The following is a 9216-nucleotide window of genomic DNA, read 5'->3' as shown; positions in this document are numbered from 1 at the left end:
ATTTTGAGACAAATTCTTATTAAGTTGCTGAAGCTGGCATCAAAATATAATCCTGCTGCCTCAGCCTCCCAAGTCATTGGAATAAAATTTTTTTTTCATTAGAAATTTTGGGAATACATAGCATAAGGAAGCTTTCTCTATACTTGAATAAATACTTATTTACTTAAATAAAATATTTTGAGTCCCATATGGTATTATTATTGTCAAAAGAGGCAAATAAAATCAATTTGTACAATTTCCCATTACTCCTTGAAGGAAAGGAAACCTCCAGATTCTTATTCTAAAGCAAATGCTCAAATGGATCTCATTTTAAACAATGTATACAAAAAGTGTGGGCATCCAGGCATTTAGAATCACATTACATGGAGAACCTTTGTCCAATGCAGTGTAAAAATATATATTGTATGCTATTGTATGCTACATTTATTATGAAAAATCTGGTCACTTAGATATGTCAGAAAGGGCTTTCAGTGCTTACTTTACAGAAAAAATCTGATATACTTTTTAGATTCTCTCTAGAAATCTTATTTTCCTTTTTTTTTTTTTTTGGGCGGGGGGTACCGGGAATTGAACTCAGTGCTTGACCACTGAGCCACATCCCCAGCCCTATTTTGCATTTTATTTAGAGACAGGGTCTCATTGAGTTGCTAAGCACCTCACCATTGCTGAGACTGGCTTTGAACTCACCATCCTCCTACCTCAGCCCGCGGAGCTGCTGGGATTACAGGTGTGAGCTACTGTGCCCAGCCTACAAATCTTATTTTGAATCATAAAATATTGAACTATGATTCTTGAAATTATAGACTGTGCCAACTCACAAATGGACATATCAGATACGGTAGAGGAGGTCATTATAGTTAATCAATAACCCATTAGTGGGAATCAGCAATAATCTTAACAGTTAACATTATAAACACATTTAGCCTACCTAATGAATGGTTCAAATCATTTATCAACCTTTACTTAATCCAAAATCAAAGAAGTGATGACAAAAGCTTAAAAATTCCAAGTTTAATATCCTGTCAAAAAATACTTCAGGTTGGGCATAGTGGATCACACCTGTCATCCCAGCTATTTTGGAGGCTGAGGCAGGAGGATTGCAAGTTCAAGGCCAGACTGGTCCACTTAAGGAGACAGTTTCAATCTATAGAGGGTTGATGATATAGCTCTGTGGTAGAGCATTTGCCTAGCACGCATGAACCTCTGGGTTCAATCCCCAATACCACCAAAAAGAAAAAAAAAATTTCAACACAATTGCAATTAATCATACATGAAATAAGAAGCAAAGTCATGAAAACAAATTCATTTTCATTTGCATAATTCTTGGTGGTAAACTAGGAAAGAAACAAACTATTTTTCAAAACATGAAAATAATCTACCACACAGTAGCAAACAACCTGATTGTCACACATATAAACTTAACAGAATTAATTTGCCAGAGGGAAAATATAGTAATCTTATTTTGCTTGCAAAATTAAACCTAAAAATAAATCAACTCAATTGTATTTCCTGAAAATATTGAAAGGACCAAAAAGGATCAAAGATGAAAATAGTTTGAACTCCACCCAAAATTTTAATTTAATTGAAAGAAAGCTTCTTTACCATAGAAGATCTTAAGCTATGATCATCCTCTCTGGTGACTGTGCAGCGCATGTACTGCATGTTATCTACATTTCTCACCCTTCCTAATAAACTCCTGCTTGTTTTAAAAAAGGGGGGAGAGTGCTGGCAATATAGTTCAGTTAGTAGAGTGCTTGCCTTGCACGCATAAGGCCCTGGGTTCAATCCCCAGCACCACCAAAAATATAAAACAGGCTGGCATAGTGACATAGGACTCAGGAAGCTGAGGCAGAATGATAGTAAATTCCAGGCCTACTTCAGCAAGTTAGCAGGGCCATAAGCGATTTATGTCAACCCAAAAGAATTGAATTTACACTCCATTCACATTTCCTCATCTATACGTAAATACCTGAAACAGGACAGCAGTTCTATGAAACACGACTTACCTTTACTGTAATGCACTCTGATATGTTCTGTTCCATTCTATTCTGTTCTTTGCTATTCTTTCTAAAAGACTAAAGAAAATGATGGACTATGACCTACTGCTTGAAAAACTCAGCTTTAGTCATCCCACATTTAAGCAACAGCATAGTGATTAAAAACTCTAGAGATAATGTCTATTTTGAGCTGGGCCCAGTGTCACATACCTATAATCCTAGTGACTCGGGAGGCTGAGGCAGGAGGACCTCAAATTCAAGGCCAGCCTTCTGCAACTTAGTGAGACTGTGTTTCAAACTAAAAAATAAAAAGGGCTAGGGCTGGGGCTGGGTTGTGGCTCAGCAGTACAGCACTCCCCCAGCATGTGCCAGGCAACTAAAAAGTAAATATTAAAAGGGGGGGCGGTGGGGATGTAGCTCAGTGGTAGAATGCCCTTGGGTGAGTAAGTCTAATTTTTTCATCCCAAATCTCCTACTTTTTAGTTCTGTGACCGAGTACAGATAAGTTACTTGCCCTGTCTGGCCCAGTCCCCCCATCTGCAAAGTGAAGATGACAGCAAGAGAGCTACTTCACAGGGTCATTGTGAGAACCAGTAGTTAACACCTGTTATGCCTATAAAGTTTGTATCAAAGTGCCTGCTACTTGTAGACATCCAATTCTCTTCCTCTTCCTCCTCCTTTTTTTTTTTTTTTTAATGATCTCCTTTCTGGGGCTGGGGATATAGCTCAGTTGATAGAGTGCCTGCCTAGCATTCACAAGGCCCTGAGTTCAATATCCCCAGCACCACCACCACCAAAAAAAAAAAAAAAAAAAAAAAAAAGAAAAAATATATATATATGGAGAGAGAGAGAGAGAGATTCTCCTTCTTATCTTTTCCCAAACAACCATCAGAAAGCATGTCCACACTGTCTGGAGACAGCCCACCCCTATCCACCCTACACCAATAGTAATACAACACACAGTAGGACTCAGCATCAGCACCAGATATCCCAAAACATGGCCTTTTGACATGCTGCATATTTTAAGTCAAAGAAAATTAAGAAAACTGCACACACAAGGTGGTCACTCTGACCTCCCACCTTTCTCCTCTGAAGCAGTCCATTAAAGAATTCTCTAAGCTCATTGTGGTGACATGTTTCTTGAAACATTTCCTTAATCTGTTCTTGGCCAGTCAACCCAAATGACCAACTATTTTTTTAAACTGTCTTTGAGATTTGATTTATTTTGTGAAGTCAGTGCCACATTACAGCATGCAACCGGCCAGATGTAGTGGCACATACCTGCAATTCCAGCAAGTTGGGAGGCTGAGGCAGGAGGATTGCAGGTTTCAGGCTAGCCTGGGCACTTTAGAGGCCCTAAGCAACTTAGCAAAATCCTGTATCAAAACTGAAAAATCAAAACTGCTAGGTCTGTAGCTCAGTGGTAAAGGACCCCTGGGTTCAATCCACAGTACTAAACAAAAAACAAACAAACAAAAAAGCAACACAGGACTACAGATGAAAAATATTTATCTAACTCTTTCCAAAATCTGTTTCTCTGTCAGAAAAATTTTAAACTTGAGCTTGAAATGTGCACTGATTAAAATGATACTAGAATTTTATTGTGTTAGTCAGTTTTCCCTCACTGTGACAAAATACTTGAGATAGTCATCTTATAAGAAATAAAGGTTTGTTTTTGACTCACTGTTTCAAAGGTTTCAGTTCATGGTTGCTTGGCCTGGTTGTCTTTGGGCCTGAAGTGCAGTGGTGGGGAAGTGTAGCAGAGGAGCTGCTCACCTCTTGGCAGCCAGGAAGCAAAGAGCTGCTGCTTCCTCTTGTTGGTTGTTTTCGAGTCACTAAGTGTTTTCTGAATGTGTATGTACAGTTCATGGTACCAGGCACTCTCAGGCATCCAAAGGCACACTGCTGTCAGGATTCATCTTTTGTTTCACTGACAAATAGTACCCATGACATACTAGTTTTCAGATAATAGTTATGTTAATTACTCCACAAAATGCAATGTTTTCCTTGACTACAAAACCAAAAATTCAAGTTCTAAATAATTATCAAATAGCTATCCCTCACAGTCAAAGAACAATTTTGTCACCCAGGGTGATTATCAACTTCATCAAGCCACTCTACAAGAGATTCCAGCATGCAGGGACTCATTTTTGGATGTTTACAGACCTTTGGTGAAGAAATGTTTTTCAAGAAGACATTTACAGTCTTGACTGTTTTCTTTAGAATTTGTATTCATTTAGATAGCTTGCAGCACAATGTTTGATATCTATAGCACTAATTATATTATATGGCAATGACTTCTTCCTTTTCTTAGATTGCCACAAGAAGGAAAAACAAAAGGTATTTCCTCATGAAGTTATAACTTTCTAAATAGAGATTCAGAACTTTATTACTTTATTACTTTATTGTCTTGATGATGTTAGCAATAATGTCAAATTCTTTGTAAGATTAAGAACAGAATAAAAATAATTCCAGGGCTGGGGATATGGCTCAAGCGGTAGCGTGCTAGCCTGGTATGCGTGCGGCCCGGGTTCGATCCTCAGCACCACATACAAAGATGCTGTGTCCGCCGAAAACTAAGATAAATAAATAAATATTTTTTAAAAAATAATAATAATTCCAGAGTTTTAAAGCATTTATTTGTACTGTTACTTTTCGTTTGGTAAGAAAACCAGAATCTGTTGCTATATCATTTGAATTCTGTTAACTTTGGCCAAATGGATGGGATTGATCCATTTGATTCCCTGATGTTATTATAATTGTAAGGGCAGCACTTTCTGAAATGTTACCTGAATCAATTTCTAGATGCTTAAGGCAAATACTGTAGAAATCACACTAATTAAGATGAAAGCTGGCTTTACTCTGATGTTCCTCAGTCCCTATTTGCTTTGCTCCTCTGCCAGAAGTACTTACTTGTTTACTGTTTGGGAATGTTCCTTGAGGTGTCTCCTCAGCAGTAACTGGGATGTTTGAGCAGAGAGTGGTGGTATGGCTGGTGCCCTGGGTGGAATGAAGACTGTGTAGCCCACCCACGAAAGAGTTTTAAGATTTGAAGATCTTCTAGAGTAAAATTATATTGAAAGGTAATACGATCAATCTGTAATCATCTTAAAAATGGTTACTAATCTGGAGCTGAAAATGTCTGCGACTTCCTAGATCTAAAGTAAAGAGGAGCTGGACATGTTAGTGCATGCCAGCATCCCAGCCATTAGGGAGGCTGAAGCAGGAGGACAGCAAGTTGAAGGGCAGCCTCAGCAACTAAGCGAGACCCTGTCTCAAAATAAAAAATAAAAGGCTGGGGATGTAGCTCAGTGGTAAAGTGTCCCTGGATTCAATCCCCAGTACCCCCATGAAAAAATAAATAAAAATGATATATTATCTCAGGAAAATACAAAAGAATGTGCCAAAAAGGACATTGTATTATAGTGCACTTGAAGATAATTGTTGATGAATTGATTGGGGTTCATTTACTCATTCATTTAACACTTATCCATAGACATGACAAAAGTCTACTAATGTTGTTTCTAGGGTAGCTAGAAAGATTTTAAGAAATTCACATCTAATCAATTTCTTTCTCCTATCTTAAACCCTTCTTAGAAACCAGTTGTTCTTACCAAGTCCGCCAGTGTTAACAAGTTTTATCAAGTCTGCCTTCAGGGCTATTGAAGTTGCTTCACCACCACACCAGGCTTCAGTTCTCATTTTAGAAGCCACTTCCTTCCAGGTGTGGTTAAACATACCTATAAACCCAGTGACTCAGGAGGCTGAGGCAGGAGGACCTCAAGTTTGAGGTTGGCCTCAGTAATTTAGTGAGACCTCTTAATTTAAAAAAAAATAATAATAATAATAATTTTTTAAAAGGGCTGGAAATGTAGCTCAGTGATAAAGCACCCCTGGATTCTATCCCAGTACATACATACTTAGATACACACACATATAAATGCCACTTCCTAAGAGAGACTCTTGATAGTCTCATTGTATTTTGTTGACATGGTCTTGCAAAGTTACTAAGGACCTCATTAAGTTGCTGAGGCTGGCTTTGATTTACTATCCTCCTGCCTCAGCCTCCTGAAATGCTGGGATTACAGGCATGTATCTTCACACCTAGCTAGTTGTGCTATATACTATCCTTTTCACCCATCCCACTGTAATTAGGTAGGTATCTGTCTAGCTGGCGCTGTGGCAGACACCTGTAATCCCAGCAGCTCAGGAGGATTGTGGCTTCAAAGCCAGCCTCAGCAAATTAACGAGGCCCTAAGCAACTCAGTGAGACCCCATCCCTAATTAAAATTTTTTAGGGCTGGGGATGTGGCTCAAGCGGTAGCGCTCACCTGGCATGCATGCGGCCCGGGTTCGATCCTCAGCACCACATACAAACGAAGATGTTGTGTCCACCAAGAACTAAAAAATAAATATTTAAAATTCTCTCTCTCTCTCTCTCTCTCTCTCTCAAAAAAATAAATAAATAAAAATAAAATTTTTTAAAAAGGGGGCTAGTGGTTAAGTGCCCTTGGGTTCAATGTCCCGTACCAAAATATATATATATATGTTTAATGTTTATCTCTTCTTCTAAGCTGTCAACAAGAGCCACAGGTCTTTTCAAGGCTCAGCAGCAAGAGAGCACTCAGCAAAATGATAGGTGCTCAATAGATCTACACTGGATAAATGAATACACATTTATTACGTGCCCACTACAGCTTACTATATGCTGGGCAATGGTTCTGGGTGGGGAGCAGGTAGCCCAGATGAGCAAGACATGGTGTTTGAGGATCCCTGGGCTCAATTCCCAGTACCCCAAATAAAACTATATATTAATATTTTGCCACATTTTCCCACCATAAATGTAGCCTACCCTACATACTGTTCTGCACCTTATTTGTTTCAGTTAGTGACATATATCAAAGATCTTTATCAACACATCATTCTTTCTTGGTGGCCTAATATTCCATTTAATGGACATGCTACAATTTATTCCATTCCCTGTTGAAGAACATTTGTTTCCAGTTTTTTGCTGTTACAAACTATGCTGTAATAAATAACCATGCATATGGATTAATTCATATGTGTACAAATATATCTTCTAGATAAATTCCTAAGAGTGATATTGCTAGGTCAAAGGGTATATACATTTGTAATTTTGACAGATATTGCCAAATTTTGCTCCACAAGGATTAAATCAATTTGCATTCCCATCAGCAGTAGAAGAGATTCTCCCACAGCACTCGTGTTAATGAACTTCCCATGATTTGCCAATCTGATGGGTAAAAAATAGCACCACAGCATTTTTATCATCTTAAGTGTGGCTGTGCCATTTTTCCTTGCGTTTAAGTTTGTATTTCCTTCTCTGCAATATTTATTCATAGCCCCTGTCCATTTTTCTCTAGAGCTTTTTCTCTGGGTTCGGTAGGAACTTTTTCTTTTTCTTTTTCTTTTTTTTTTCAGATTACAGAAGTGTTTATTGTTCTTTAAAAAGAAGCCTTCATTACACTGATACTCATTTTCAATTTGTGGTCATTCTGCCCTCTTTCAAGACCTTTATATGCCAAACCTTGGCTTATTATAGTTATTATTAATTTTCTCAGTTTAGTTAATTAAAAGGTAACATGTTTATTGTAGAAAATAAACAATAAGGGCTGGGGATGTGGCTCAAGCGGTAGCGCGCTCGCCTGGTATGCATGCGGCCCGGGTTCGATCCTCAGCACCACATACCAACAAAGATGTTGTGTCCGCCAATAACTAAAAAATAAATATTAAAAATTCTCTCTCTCCTCTCTCACTCTCTCTTTTAAAAAAATTTAAAAAAAAAAGAAAATAAACAATAATATATTTTAATGTTAAACTGTTTTAAGATTAGTTTTTAAGTAATTAGCAGTATGTCATTCCATAAGTCTGGACATTTTAAATACATTTATGTTTAATTTAAAATTATTATGATCATCCAGGTGAGCAGGGCACACCTATGATCCCAGCTACTCAGAAGTCTGAGGCAAGACAATTGCAAGTTTGAGGCCAGCCTGTTGGTGAGTCTCTGTCTCAAAATGAAAAATGTAAAAAGAGTTAGGGATGAAGCTCAGTGGATTCCATTCCCAGTACTAAAAAAGAGTTTTTGTTATGATCATCTTTAGAAAACAAAATATGTTGAAATAATCATGTCACAGGCACTGATATCAGATAAAAGAATTACAAAATAAAATGCAAAATTAACAAGGACAAGCCATTTTCAAAGTATCTTTTCAATTAGAAATTAAGGGTTTAAAACATTTAATTTTCATCTATCACCATCATTGTTATATACTCCTTGTAATTAATTGAATTTGATTCTGGATCCATTGCAGCAGACAACATTTCTTCCATTTCTTCTTGGGAGAAAGGCTCACCTTCTTCAGTCATATATTTGATGAGTTCTTCCTTAGTAAGAAACCCACGTTTAGCAGAATCTAAAACCTCAAAAGCTCGAAGAAGGACATCTTCTGGAATTGGTCTATACCTTCTTTCCAGAAGTACTTTGGTCATCACTGGAAGAAATTTTTCATATCGAATACATCCAGTGGGTTCTTCTTCTTCTACCTCACATCCACTGTATTATTCGACTCATGGTCAAACACTGCAAATGCTTCTTTGATTTTTTTGTGAAATTCTGCTAGTGCTAACTCTTCCTTGTCTTTATCTTCCGCCATCTTGATGCCGAGCCGGTCGCCTGGGAGATGCCAGTCGTTAGCCCGGGTCGCCCCCCTTGGCCCCCGCGACGCTGGGAGCCCGGGATGGGGGAGGGGAGGAACTTTTTCTAACATAAGGGAGGTTAGCTTTTGCCTATAATGTAAGGTGCAGCTACTTTCCCATATTATTTTCGAAGATTTGACCCATACAACAAAACATGTATTGGATATGATGTAAAAATATACAAAAGGAAGCAAGTCATGCTAGTGCATTCCTGTAATCCCAACAACTCAGGAGGCTGAAGCAGGAGGATCGCTAGCCTCAGCAATTTCTCGAGACGTGTCACACAAAACTGGGGCTGTTGCTCAATGGTAAAACACCCTTTGGTGTTCAAACCCAGTACCTCCCCCCAAAAAATAATAAATTAAAAAATAAAAAGGAGAAGATGATGTAGCATTATTTGAACATGATTCTCTAGGTACGTAACTTTAGAAATTGATCTAATTAATAAAACTAATTGAATTCCTCTAGATAAAATTAATAAAAATAGAGCTGAGTCTAT

At 37.9% G+C, this 9216-nt stretch overlaps 1 pseudogene; it reads right to left on the bottom strand.

Annotated features, from left to right (window-relative positions):
• Positions 1-7894: 7894 nt before the first annotated feature.
• Positions 7895-8713, bottom strand: LOC101972192 (dynein regulatory complex protein 8 pseudogene; annotated as a pseudogene).
• Between the last annotated feature and the right edge of the window lie 503 nt (positions 8714-9216).

Source organism: Ictidomys tridecemlineatus, chromosome 12, assembly GCF_052094955.1.
Source record: "Ictidomys tridecemlineatus isolate mIctTri1 chromosome 12, mIctTri1.hap1, whole genome shotgun sequence".
In the NCBI taxonomy this organism is placed as follows: domain Eukaryota; kingdom Metazoa; phylum Chordata; class Mammalia; order Rodentia; family Sciuridae; genus Ictidomys; species Ictidomys tridecemlineatus.
Note: the sequence above shows the minus strand (reverse complement) of the source record. Positions and strands in the feature narration are given on the sequence as shown.